The sequence below is a fragment of the Larus michahellis genome, chromosome 1 (assembly GCF_964199755.1).
Source record: "Larus michahellis chromosome 1, bLarMic1.1, whole genome shotgun sequence".
NCBI lineage: Eukaryota > Metazoa > Chordata > Aves > Charadriiformes > Laridae > Larus > Larus michahellis.
Window position 1 is genome coordinate 87,365,916 of NC_133896.1, and position 14,932 is coordinate 87,380,847.

The 14,932-nt window shown below is 39.4% G+C and overlaps 1 long non-coding RNA gene across 1 annotated transcript in view; it reads right to left on the reverse strand.

The window, feature by feature from the left end:
* LOC141744446 (uncharacterized) overlaps positions 1-14,932 on the reverse strand; it is a 104,606-nt gene that overhangs the window by 54,847 nt on the left and 34,827 nt on the right. The window contains exon 4 of the long non-coding RNA XR_012587455.1: positions 3,551-3,656. This is a non-coding gene — a long non-coding RNA (uncharacterized LOC141744446). The remainder of the gene's footprint in view (positions 1-3,550; positions 3,657-14,932) is intronic.

The window sequence follows — 14,932 nt, forward strand, 5'->3', positions numbered from 1 at the left end:
TCCTCCCACTACCCACAAGAGGCTACTGGGATCCGTCCTGTGAACCCCCTCCTTTTCCCCTAGCATACTTCTCCGTGATGATCTCATTCTCCACTCAGATATCTTCACATTCCATCTGTAGGCCGATAACTCATAAATCTGCCCCTTCTTTCATGGCTTGTCTCATTTCATCTCATCCTGTCTCATGTCTCTTCTTGGGTGTTTTGTTGTCAGTTATGAGTCATTGTAACTTAGGCTTAATTCACATCTGAAACCCTCTTCCCTCCCCACCTTAGTGTTCAGTATATACTACTTAAGTCCAATGAATGCCCTGCCTCCAGAAAAAAAAAAAAAAAAAAAAAGAAAAAAAGGGAAAAAAATCAATTCGTGTTTTTGAACATTATTCAAGGAAACCACACTTTTAGACCGCAAGTTCAGGAACTTCCAACATGAAGGCTGTCAACTAAATCATCATAATGTCTTAATTTTTTATTTTCTTCCTCCCCAGTGTCTTCATTGCATTTAGATTTTACAGCTGACATTCAACTAACCACTGCTACCTAGTCTTCGTTTTGCAGTAGAAGCTGCGCACACCTCGGCTGCATAATAGGTGCAAAGCTGTCATTTTGAAACATAGGCATCCAAACATCACCATCAACTTAACAGCACCCAGACATCACTGTCACCACTCAGTGAAGAATCAGTGTTCAAAAAAAGGTAACCGATACTCCTGCACTTTCTGAAACCATTGCCTTGGTTACAAGAAGCAGCAAACAGGAACGAAAGAAGCGGTTAACACAATTATCTGGAATAATCCTGTATCACATCCTCTATCAGTATATTGATACTAATTCTTCCTATACTCAATGCAGAGTATTTTGGATTGAGAAGGACTAGGGTTCTGAGAGTTTTGCAAAGTTTTCCAATTAGGAAAAGTTCCTTTTAAAATGCCATCATCTTCTAGAAATACTGACTGTGATAAATATACTGATTTCAAGTTTTTTAGGTCCCAAAACTACAGAAAATTTGTGAAATAGAAGTACTCCTTCTGTGAAAACCAAAATTAATTAAAATCTGCATATCTCAAATATAGCAACACTTGTAAGCAGCTTTGGTATATTATAATTGTAATTTATTTAGAAAATAGTGTATCAGACTAGTGTTAGAAATATGAAAGGTTTGCAATGAGTATTAAGTGTAATTTTTTCCCCAAAGGAGGAAAAAAAATCTTCCTTTTCTAAAGTAGCTTGTTACTCATAGTTATTCAAATTATATATAGTCTGAAATTTCTAAGAGGAAAATCTGACTTTTAGATTTTTCTTATTCTGAGGGAATTAGAAGTACTGGAATGATCACAACCTGAAATTGGAAGTTAAGCCTATTTTCCCCATAACTGTGAATTTTTAGAACATTAACTAAGGTCAGTAATTCATAGCTAAAATACTGGATGTTTGATTTGACCACCACCTTTGGGTACAGAATTAGTGCTTAATTTCAGGTTATAGAATGTTCTCAGGCACTATTCTTCCTATCTATTGTCAATAAAATTTGTATAAGGCTCATTTCTCCTGTCTTAAGAGTGTTAACTCTTCTGAAGGCACTGCATAACTGAGTATTTAAACACTTTTTAATCTCGAGCGTACTTATTTTCAAAAGGCTTAAAATTAAAATGATTTAGATGCAATTAATCTTCTTATAGGAAAATAGTATCGCTCTTCAAAGTTGAAGAGAAACCTTTCCTAAATCTACATTAGGAGATTCTGACAGCAGTTTCCTGTTCCTACAGAGAAGACTGTAGCTCCAAAGAGAAACTGAGGATGTTTCTGAAGGCCAATGATGTGACTCAAGGTTCAAAAACACTTGGAAGGAAACCAAGAGTTTTCACCACTGACTACATTTTGCGGTGCTGCTGCTAGCAACTACTTGTGTTGGAGGACCAATGTTACAAAAAAACAGCCAGTGAAGACAAAATAGTGAAATGAAAAGTACTACTAATGCTACACCAACATTCCCTGCTCCCATGTGTTACATCTGTATTATGTGCAGAAAAACCTGGTGCTCTGGGATTTAATATCAATTTTGTGTATGAGTTATGTGAGGCTCACTCAGATGAAGCGAACTGCATGAAGTCAAAGAAGAAGTTTGGTAGCAAAATCCGAAAAAGTACATCGATACTGACTACAAACACACTGCCGAAACCACGGGAATGCACACATAATAAAATACGAACTTGAATAAATATCCGGAAGCTGATACAGTGTGTAGTTCAGGAATTAAAAAAATATTGAGTGACTTTGCTGTTTACTCATATTTGCTTTTCAGACAGTCACATATGGTATAACAGTTAACAAGAGTGATTTTTTATATATTAGTGACATAACGATTAAATATATACCCTTAGGAGGTACCTCTGCTTTTGGGGTTTTGTTTGAAGTATTTAATTATGAACAATAGTTTGCGATATTAATTATCACAATTTAATGATTGTAATGAGATAATATAAGATTTTAATGACTATACAAGTAGAATGTTTTCTCTGAATCCACTTTGTATTGATGCACTCTGCAAACACAACTCTTACCTTTACGCCTATTAGCAGTCCCATTTGCTTCACTGAATTAATCAGCTATAAAGGGACCTACCTGTGTACAGTCAATATCTCTCCACTATTATCATAATACAAAAATGTATGTAATTGCTTGTTGCTATTAAGTTATCAGTTTGCTCATCTATAGAACGTCTGTCGTCACCTGCTCACAAGGAGCTTTGAAAAGTAATCACACGATTGTTCTCCTCGCTTCAGAGACACATAACATAGACTAAACAGACCTATACTACTTTTCCCTGTGTGTGCTTGTAAAACCAAAACCTATTTTTCTATAATCTAGACATTTACAACCTTTCTCTAGATTGCCCTTCCAACGAGAAAGTCTCATTTCTGCACTGGGAAGAACTACGAATGCCTTATTTCCATTCAAATGTATACACAACCTACACACTATTTAAATCTCACTAAAATGCTTGAGGCCTGGCAAGAGGTACACAGGACCTTCTGTCACCTCTGGGAGCCAAAATGAATTTCATCCTTACTGTAGGCCTAACCCAGGGCTTATGCAGTTCCCAGGATCTAATTCCTGAGGTCACTGGGAGTTTTATTGTGCCTTAGCCCATCAGTAGAGGAGAGCCCGTTCACTTTGCTCCAGCGAACATCAGAAAAGAATCTGCTTTCTCCACCGTTCCTCCGATGTCCATCAATGCTCTGGGTAGCGATAGATGGTAAAATCTGACTTAGCTAACAGATGGGATGGAACATCCAGAAGCATCAGCGTGTGTTGAACACTGAGCTGCAACTCGGACACACTACTTTTTCAACCCTAGCTTCATCTTTAAGTTGTGTGGTGGCATACTGACTAAACAGCTTTAATCCTTCTTGTGACTTTTTCATTTATTTTATGTTGTTTTATCACCACCTTGCCTGAGTTAACAAAAACATTCTCCTTCAAGTGCATAAACTGCAGAGCACCCCACATCATGCAGCAATTACTACTATACATAACAAAAGCGCAAATACCTGAACACCTTGTAGATTAGTCTCGAATGTCTTCTCTTTGTGTGTCTTGAGTTCATTTTGCCAGATTACTACTTCATCTTTTTAGGGGCAGTCTGAGACAGATACGCTGTAACAGCAGAAGAAAAAGCTATCTGAGTACGATTTTAGTCAGAAAATGCAGAATAAACACAGCAAAAGCCAAAACATCATAAAATAAACATTTAAGTACTGTTACCCCCTACAGCCTGTTTTACTGATAAATGTGACATATCATGCAGAGCAGATAAACAAGAAACAGTAAACAAACAATGTCATTTCATAGAAAAGGATGGAAAATAGTTCCACTTTTCCTTTAAGCAGTGGGTTTGAACTTTTTGAACTGGGCTGTGCTCATGACTATTGGCAGTGCTCGACACTTTGCTGGATTAAGTGGCTTCTTTGCCAGCCCCTCTCCTTCTTCCCTTCCTCAGTTGAACCAGAAAATACCTCTGTTATGATATACAGACACCTCACTGGTTTGGGACTACTCACACAGAGTATACACATTACAGCAAAACTACATGCAAAATCTAATGAAAACTTTCCCTCTATTGGTTACTCAGGAATTGGGAGAATGAGAAACAAACCATTTATTGTACAGTGAGGTGAAATCATCTGCCACATAAACTGGCATAAGCTTGCATTGAGTAGAGTGATGCTGTGCCAGTTCATACAGGGAGAGAATTTGGTCGCTGCATGTGTAAAAATCCCTGTAAAGTATCTTTAAATTCATCACAATAAATACCAGAAAAGCCTCTTCTCTCCAGGCCAGTAAGAAAATGTTTGTTCTGTTTTTGTGAAAGAGTCAGTTCACTGACATTAACAAATCAACACACATAAACAAATATTGCACCTTCACATAGATCTGGGTGAGAATGAAAATGTCACAGAATGTCCAAAGTACACCTCAGTTCTTGTTCTTCTGTATTTTCCTTGACTCCCCTCAAAAACCTAAACTAAAACCCGTCTTCCCCTCTAACAGCCTTAGACTTCAGGCCACTGTGAGCCCTTCCCTGGCTGAATCAACTTGGATATGTCCTCCTCAAGACAAAATTTTGAACATCAAATAAAAACCATTCTCCTTCTCACTGCTTCTTCTAAATCCTGCTAGCTGGTGGTACGGAGTATACAGCAGACACTCCTGGCGCAGGACTGAAACACTCTCTCACATGAGTGAGAGACTGGCTAGTCCAGTCATTGCATGTGTACCATAACCGCTTCTAGACTGCTTGTGCCCATTTACCTACATCAGCTGCTATTGCTGACCCGCTGTCTTGATTTTTATTGTAAAAAATAACACTTGGTACGATCTGAGTTTTAACACTCCTTAGTCTCCTACCTACTGCAAGTGACCGCATGTTTAAAAATACACATTCTAAATTACAATTAGTAGTTGTGTACAATACTTAGTTTCTTCTACCTTCAAAAAACAGCTGGATGGAAGTTAGTTGTCATCACAGATAAGGAGCTCTACCAACCAGACACTATCATGGGCCCGTAACAGTCACAAGTCCAAGTCTGCACTACCCCCTGCTTCTCCAGGTCTTTACCTCCCTTATCATTAGATACTGATTACAGCATATGGTAGACTGATGTGTTACTCAAAGGCCACACAGCGGCATAGAGGTCTAATTCAAATCCAGTTCCAGTAGCAGAAGACTGACACGTTAGTTCCCAGTTTCAAATGCTTCTGTTTGCTAAGTTTTGCCTTTCTGGTAACATCAGAATCTACACATACACTTGAAATGGGTTCTGAAATGCATCTACTGTGCATGAAAAGTACTCTCCATAAAGGTATTCTTTCATTAAATATCGCAAAGTTTGGATTTCTCATGAACATTAATGCAAGCCTGAAATTTTCAAAACTTGGGGCAATGTGATTTTAGAAGATGCAATCTTCCCTAAGAGCAATTTCTGAAGATTTTGGGTCCCTTTGAAGATTTCTGAAGCTGCCCACCCAAAGCCACTAACTACTTTCCAATCTTAAGGTAAGGTGTATCGTGAAAAGTGATGGAGTGGCTGCTACTCGGAAGACGTCAGAAGATTTACACATCAGTAACATCCCATGGAGTTCAAAGCCATGTCCTTTCCTGGTAGACAAATTCTGCCATTAGCAGGAAGTATGTAATCTCACTGAAGTAAGCTGTAAGGCTAGAGTGGAAAAGGATAGATAAAGAAGACTCTGTACACCAAGTAACTGCGGGGAGTCTAAAGCTGAGGATCTAATAATTAGCCTTATCTCTACCAAGGTGCAGCAGAATAAGCTGAGAACTGCAAGAATGCCTGACAAGGCCCAAGGGCTCTTCGCAGCTGCAGAGAAGCCTCATTGTTCTGGAGAATTTTAAGGACGAGCTCACGTGGAGAGAACATGAGAAATTTCTTTCTCCTGCCATGCTGCTGATGTGGGCATCTGGAAGGTACGTTTATCTACACGCTTTTTCCTTCACACAAGCCACAGCAATGCCGAAGGTTCACTGTTGGGTTCCTTCTTACATGGCTGCTCAGGCACCGTGAGCGATAGGTGCACAAAGAACAGGCTCTGGGGCAGCCAACTTCTGCTGCCCTGTGGCAGGGAATCATAGAATCATAGAATTGTTAAGGTTGGAAGGGACCTTTAAGATCATCAAGTCCAACCATTAACCTACCCTGACAAGAGCCACTTCTAAACCATGTCCCTAAGTGCCCCATCTACCCTTTTTTTAAACACCTCCAGAGATGGTGAATCCACCACCTCCCTGGGCAGCCTATTCCAATGTTTAATAACCCTTTCAGTGAAAAAATGTTTCCTAATATCCAATCTAAACCTCCCCTGACATAACTTGAACCTGTTTCCTCTTGTCCTATCACTTGTCACCAGGGAGAAGAGGTCAGCCCCCATCTCTCTACAACCTCCTTTCAGGTAGTTGTAGAGGGCAATGAGGTCTCCCCTCAGCCTCCTCTTCTCCAGCCTAAACAACCCCAGCTCCTTCAGCCGCTCCTCATAAGGTTTGTCCTCCAGACCCCTCACCAGCTTTGTAGCCCTTCTCTGGACACGCTCCAACACCTCAATGTCCTTCTTGTAGTGAGGGGCCCAAAACTGAATGCAGTACTCAAGGTGGGGCCTCACCAGTGCCGAGTACAGGGGGATGATCACTTCCCTAGTCCAGCTCACCAGAAGCCCAAGGGAAAACTCACTTTAAAGAGAGACAGGTCTTCCTTGAAGTTCTTACATTTCAATCTCTGCTTTGCACAGGACATATTCAGGATAGTTTAGTTCATTAATGCAAATATTTAGATTTAGAGGTTTATTGGTGATTACTACATATCCAAACAGTAGCTGACACTTCATCTTCCAAACTGAAGGAAACATCCAGGAAAAGAAGGTGCTCCTTCCTCCTCTATGCTGTAATACAAACTCAAACAAAATACCAGCAGGTAGGAATGCAGTCACACACTTCATGTCTTTCTCTGGATGACATGAAAGTACGCCTGAGTAACAAGTTTATGGGAGGACTCTTCCTCCAAAACCAGAGCAGTTTCTCCGTGAAACGTGCAAATGATACAGCACCAAATTGATAGGGATCATATATCTCTTATCTGTAAAATTTAAGTTTCATTGTCCTTCTATTTTAAGACATGGTGGTAACTAGAACAGACATGTTATGATTGCTCCTTCCTAATGTTCACAGTTGCTCCCCTTTTGCATCAATGATTTGCCAAAGAGGCAGGGCAAATGCCTTAACAGTGAGTCCCGATTGCAATGTCCTATGCACCATTAGGCTAGTTTTCTATAGATTGCAAATTCTTGTCTTACAGGCCATCCCTTCAACTGTCTGGAGGAACAGGGCTGTTTCGGCTATTCTTGTTGCAGCTATTTTCCGTGACCGACCACTTCCATATTCTCTGAAGAAAATAATCAAAGAATTAGTTATACCAAAACCAAAAGGGAATGTATACATTTTACATTTGCATGGTACTATGGACTCACAGATTTCTTCTACTCTGACAGAAATTGCATCATGGGTCTTTTGCAAATTCCCATTGAAAGCAAGTGGAATTTTGCCACTGGCTTCAAGGAGAGTTGGAATGGCTTTTGTGTTATTTTAAAGTGCAGCAAACAATATCCTTTTCCTTGGGCAACATAAAATACTGCACTTGGGATATAAAAATTTGTTTGACTATGAAAAAGGACCTAAAGCTTCTATTTTTAATGCCCCAGCCCTTTCAATGCCTACAGCCCTCCAGCCAGCTGCACTGCTTTAACAGAGCAGCAGTGGAAGAGAAACTGGAAAAAACACCATAACTGAAATATAAGCAAATGACCTAATCTACAACATGGATCTGTAGCAAGTCTGGTTCCACTGCCAGTGAAGTCCAAGACAAGTTTCATCTTCAAAGAAAGCAGCAGAAGGTCTTTACTCAGTACAATAAAGCGTGAGCAGTTTGCAATTTCATATAGTTAAAACATGTTGACCATAATGAGTGATTATGCCATGTAATTTTTTTTTTCAAGTTTCCTAATGCTCTCACATGGTCCAGAGATGTCTTTTTGCTTTTTCTGACAGAGACAAAAAAGAAACGAGGTCAGAGAGGATGTAAATGGGAGGTTAGGGTTATACTACATCTTCCTTTCTCAAGCAGATGACACATTTTGTCATTGTTATTTCATGATTAACTTGTATTACCTGGGATATTGTTGAGGCTTTCAAGTCTAACTTAATTCATCCCAGTATCAACTGACAAAGCAAAATCAGACCTTTATTTACACAGCCTGTAAAAAAGTATTACTGGCAGGCTGAAGGACATGGACAAAAGTGAATACCTTTATTTGTTTCATGATTTGTACAAACGTACCTTTTGCAGCCTCTAGTGCACACCTAGCAATTCCGAAAACCCAACAGCTTCACGGCACCACTGACATTTATACTAGACTGGGTGATGAAATACACAAGGAATGCCATTTGAATAGAAATTCTGACCCATAATAATAACAATAGTATCATACTCCATAGATCTGTTCTCTGCCAAACGCAACTAGTCCAAGTCTGCCATCGTGTGTCCCATCTGCCTTTCCAGGGACCCTGTGCTGGCAACCTCACGCAGATAAATCACCTGAGGAGCTTGTTCCAGGAAGGGCCTCTAACGCTGCATGCAGAGAGGGCAGATGGGATTTGCAACAAGCCACAGCTTGAGCATCCTGAGAAAACGCCACTCCTTAGCCAGCCCCTTGCCTGGAACTGTAACACATACAAGGGACCTAACCGTGGCCATTTGTCTCCAGTCCATAAAAGAGAGTAACAGTGCTGCTCCACCTCACAGGTACTTGCAATGGTTGAAATTGAGTAAGGCTTTAAAGGCTGTGAAAAACTCAAATGCTCCATGAGTAACACCCAAGAGCCACAGACACATTCTTTATTAGTGCTCAATGCAACTATGATGATTTGAAAAAGCCAAACTTAACATTTAGAATCTGACTGAAGAGATTCAGACCTGACCGGAGAGTTTAAATTAGAAGATGTACCTTACAATAACCCAGTCTACTTCAATGAGACTGACTGTCTGTATCAGATCTGTATCACTATTTTTATTTCCACTGTACTACCAAAAACACTGACTTGAGATGACCACAAAGAAAATACGCTAGCAAAAATTACTCAGAAATAATTTTAGCCACATAAAATGCCTATGCTGCTCTGGCATGTTCCATCAAGAAATAGTTCACAAGCTATTGCCTTGAAGGTTACACTTATTACTCACATGTACAGAAAACAGGACTTAGGACAAACCATCTGTATTTTAAATGCAGGGGATTGAGGCATGGTAGAAGAAGAACGTTCATCCTCTCCTAAGAAATAGTGCAAAAGACTATCCAAAGTAAATAAATAATTTGAGAACTACTACTCAGACGATTGTTATTTCTTTTTTCAGTTAAACATTTCTCTCTTAATCCCTTTAGAACTAGAATATCATTAGTCTAATTCAAGACTATGCGCCTTATTTCCTCCTTTCCCCTCAGAACAAGGCCATACCAATCAGTGTGCGTTAATCTTGCAAATCAGTTTCTCCGAACGCCTTGCTTTTCTCAGCAGCTGTATGCTGGCTTCATCCCGGAGCTGAAGTCAGCTGCTCTGGTACTTGCCACTAAAATGCAGAATGTCAATCACTTACACTACTCACGAGAATTAGCACAACACAAGCCTAATTAGAAACTAAACACTGTGTTATCTACAATGATTCGGAGACGGAGGAAGTTGATGCATGTTTTAGGAACCTTTCTTGCTGCACAGTAGTTCATGATAACACCCACCTCACAGCTCATTAGCGAATCAAAATATTATACTGTATAAATACTACTTTGCTCTTTTACATTTTACAGAAGCCCCAGGTCTCAGAAGCCTCCATTACAGAGTATATGTGATTTAGTTATATTGGAACATTGTAGGAAATGGAAAGCAGCCCTTACTGTCCAAAAACAGCAAAATGGAAGCCAATATACTGTATACTTTGGTCCTCTCTCTACAAAAATAGTCCCAACCAGCCTCAAGACATTTTAAACTGAAATACATATTGGCAGAACACAAAGAAACTATATACTGTATGACGCTGTACATGAATTCTCAGTACTTTTGCACTGGATTTATTTCTTTCTCTCTCTTTTCGGCAGAAAACAATGTAACCCACTATAAATCTAGATGGCACTACTGCAAGCTTCAACCAGAAATCCAAATGCAAGGAGGGGGAAACCTGGCAAAGAACTAAAATCAAAGATGTAAATGTTTAACAGCAGAAGAAGGACATGAAAGGATATGCAGCTGTTTTTCTGCACGATTTCTCAAAATGGGAATTGGAGAGCACAAACGTAGACCATGTTCTCACTTCTAGTTGAGATAAACATTTACAAGCTATTCATTTTAAACAGGAAGACACAGCATTCGGACACGACCTTTAATTTTACTGAGTCTGTGAAGGCAAACCACCACAGCTCTACTGCAATGCAGTTAAACATCCAGGAGGAGATGCATACTATTCCACTGCTTTGTTATTACAGGTGTACTTGATTTTACATTCAACGAGGAAGGTGCAATTTTATGGCTGTGTGGAAAAATCTTTAAAATGCTAGTGGGTGGATGTCTAATGATGCCAGGCTGCTGTTGCAAAACATAATACGAAGATAAAGCATCGAAGAAATTGTCTATGTGCCAATGAATGAGCATTTAGGTAAATAATACTAAACCATACATGTACAGATTTGGTGTCATTACACTATTATTACAGATGGGTACCCCGCTTTTGTTCTTTTAAAAGGGTACAATTCTGATGCGTTATCATTAGCTTTCTAGCTAGAAGCCGATAGAACTTGAAAGACACCAACAAAAGATAGTGGAAGATTAATTCACAGAGAAAATCTGCAGGTTTTGAAAAGCCATAATCTACTTGTAGCCTGAAAGATGAAACACGTTTGCTGTTTGCATAACGTTCCCCACGTTTCCCATACAGAAATATATGCAGACAATTTTTTACTATGGGAAACTATTATGGAAGATATCACTTTGTATTAACAGGCAAGTATATATTTATAGCTTTTTTTTTTTAAATTAAAGTAAGTCAAAGGCTGAAAGGTGACAAGTTTGGGCTTCTGTATCCCAACCTGAGACACCTTATAGGTGGATCTCCTGGGCAGAGCTGAATGCTTTGAAACCTTTGGAATGGGTATCGGCAAGGTCTCAACTTTGGTTCTCCAACACTGACATTTCCAGAATTACCAGTCATTTTTAAACCTTTGCTTACAATCTTTAAAAAAAAGTTTTGTAATATCCATACAATCCATGATAGAATCTGGTAATTCTGTAGGGGAAAAAATATTGTACATGTATATTACGGGTAAAATTCTTTCCCATTGTGTAACTGGTTTCTCATCATTAAGGGCCTTAAATATTAAATAGACCCTCTGTTTTAGCTTACTATTATTTTCCATCAGGAGATGACTGAGGATCCCTTCAAGAGGTTTATTTCAGGCTTAGAAAACAGTTAGATCCAACACAGGCTGCAACAGAGTACCAAAGCTCTGGAACAGGCAATTCTGAAAGCTTGAGATTATTTTTTTTTAAAGAAGCACTAAAAACAACCATGACTTGGAAATATGAACTAACTGTAGCAAACTAGAAAAAGTGTTTTGCATTATTTAATCACCTGGCAAAATGCTATTGCTGTGTTTTAATTTTAAAAATTAAAAATACCATTTATTGAAAAGCAAGTGTACTATTTTCTACGAGACAAATATACAGTGCTTTGTGAGGTTCCATGATTTTCAGACAGGTCAATCATACGAACATGATTTTTACTAGAAAGTTTTTTTCCATTCTAGAACACTTTTACTGCCATTTAGTTTTCCTCAATAATAACATGTGCAAAACAAATATTGCTTGTGACTCTAGCAACTGCTTTGGACATTGAGACGAGGATTGCAATCCCCATCCGTAGCACACTGGACTGAAATCTCAGATCCTAAAGCATACGTTAACTTGATGAAAATCAAAACTGATGCCACTATCTCATTAGATGGAATGCAAATGGCTTTCTTGCACGTGATCTCCCAATGCATTGCAGGCAGCAAAGAACATTTAGGAACAGTATTTTATATTTCTATCGTGTTCCACCTGAAATGTCTGCCTGCTCAACAAACATTAGCAAAGAGACTTTTCACGAGGCAGCAGTGTATGATGTGAGACGGAAGGATGGTAGAGAGAGGTAAGTGAAGGCTGGGGCACAGCTGAGAGCAGAGCCCTGACCGCCCCAGCACAAGCCCTTGGCTTTCAGCACAAGTTTGGTTTCCTTGGTTGGAGAAACACGTAGGAGGTGTGACAGGGAAGTCTTCTACCCTACCTTTTAGGAGGCCAACTGTTTGAAATCTTATGAAGAGGGAAACATGTCCAGCTGTTACCGGGTTTGGTTGCTAATCTAAAACTTGACAAGCCGGTTGAGAATGAGGAAAGTATTTTAGAATACCTGGACAGGACCTCATTGAAAGCTGGGGTACGGGTTTCTAACTGCAAATAAACCTCAGTTTCACACAATTCCAAACAGGCCCAGGAATTACCTGAAAGCTTCTGCTAATTTCCAATTGCCTTCCAACTGAGAATATGCAAGAACCGAAATTACGTAGCTTGCTGTGTCCTTTGCAGGAACATTTGAAGAGAGTATGTTTCTTTCGGCTCTATTAAAGGACAAAAACAAAGATAAGAATCCAAATCTAAAGCAACACTCAAGCGCTGGGAACCTATTTGTCAGCATTATGACAGCAAATGTACCAGCATTAATTTATGATTAAAAATTCAGGAAAAAGGCAAAAAGAAGGAAAAAAATTACTTTGGGAAACACATAAAAGTCACCAAGCTTGCCTTCCTCTAATTACAGAATGGTTCTGGCTGGCATTTCCAGGTTCTGTAATGGCACTGGCATGTCCGATTTTGCTGTAAAATTCTGATTTTATTTTTGTTTCATGAAATTTACTGTCCTTGGTTAAAAGGTGTTGATTTTTTTCATAAGGGATTTACCTTCTATTTATATGCAGATGAAAATGATCTAACTTGAGAAGGATTGCTCTTATGAATAGGGCCCAGAGACATTAAAAAAAGGTGGGCCTGTTTTATGCAGAAAAACTAGTACAGTCCACTTGGAGCTTAACAAAACACTAGGATCTTGTTGCAAGGTGTATAAAGCTAGATGTTCTTCTTTTAGTCCGAGGACTGCTTTCAGGTTATAAACATTATGGGCTGTTTTTTCTGAAAATTAATTGCTATGGATCCAGGCCAGCATGGTCAGGTGAAAAGCAGCACAGGGCAAGACTGAGTAATGAGAATTTCAGTTAAGCCTCGAAACAACATTAATAAAGGCAACATCTTAAAAAATATGCACATACATACATAATGTATATATGTATGTTTTAGAGGGTCCTATGTTTCTGGTAATAACTGTGGTTATTGCACAGAGAACAGTAATTTGTCCAAACCAAACCATAAATAATTAAGGCCAGGATTTTGAAATCGGATCTGTGTGGGTGGATTTTTGCACCCCCGCGGATTCAATGGCAGGATCAAAGATTAGGAAAGCCAGAAATACACTCAGAATCTGAATATTGCTGAAGTACAGCACCTGGCATTTCCAGGGCGGGGAAGGGTCTGTTTTCACTGCCACCCTCCCACCCAAATGCCTGACAAACAAACACTTTCAAAGCAGCAAACAATCACATTCTTGTCCCACCCTCCCCACAAAAGCCAATTCCTACCGCAGCCATTTCTTTGAGTTATGAGTTAGAGCTAAGGAAACATCAGAGCTGGCATTTTGAGCTTCTCTTCTCCTTACTCTTCCAATTAAAATAAGTTTAGCTGAAGCCCCTCTTCCACACCATATATCAAGCACTGATTTTATTTTATAATATTTTTTTTGGACTTTCTAAAAGATAAAGTGTTTATTTTTATTTCAGCTGTTCTGAAAGTCATCAGAGAAAAACTACACCCATTGCTAGTGGTGACAGTACGGAGCAGGGGCAGATCTGCAGGCTTACACTGGGGAAGTTGTTGACAGCTGTCACACAAGAAGTCACTTGATGCTGACAACTGGACAATAACGACCCACAAACTGAACTTCCACTTTTGGACAAAATTACTGAGAATGCTGTCAAGTTCAAGTACCTGAACAGAGTAGCTCTATTTGCCCAAGCTGATCAAAGTACGGACATGGAGAGATCACAGCGCTCTGCTATTGTATCCTGAGAACTTGCGATGGTCAGGTATTATGTGATTGCAGCACATCTATGAGCTTTAACACACTGGTCAGCAGGAGACACTGCAGACACTGTCCTGCCCTCTACAAATCTCAAGAGTTTCTGGCTTACTTTTTCTCTTCTGGAAATCTGGGAAAAAAACCAAATATTCTCTTTGACAAGTCTAGGTCACATTTTGCTTCTCTTCCTGCTCAGTATGTCTGAAAGGTAACAAGGGAGGTTTACGTTCAGCAGTTTATGTGGATGACGCTCAGTCCGTTTCAACTCAAACATGTCTGTCAAATACCCTAGCAGCACCTGGAAGAAACACAGGCTATGAATGAGGTCTATACAGCTGCGACTCAACCTCACTAAAAATGAGGTGGGTTGGTTGTAGAAACTTAAAAGTTAATCATGACCATGACTGCAGCTGTCCTTGGGAGGGGGCTTGAGTGTGCATATGTTGTCAGGGTGTTAAGCGCATGCGTACATGTCATACTTAGTATTTTTATCTATTTTTGCATTTTTGGTAAATTTGTGTTTCGCTTGATTCAAGAGAATTTGTTACAGTTATATTCAGGAATCTTAACTTAAATCATCACCAGAATACAGCTCCCATTCAT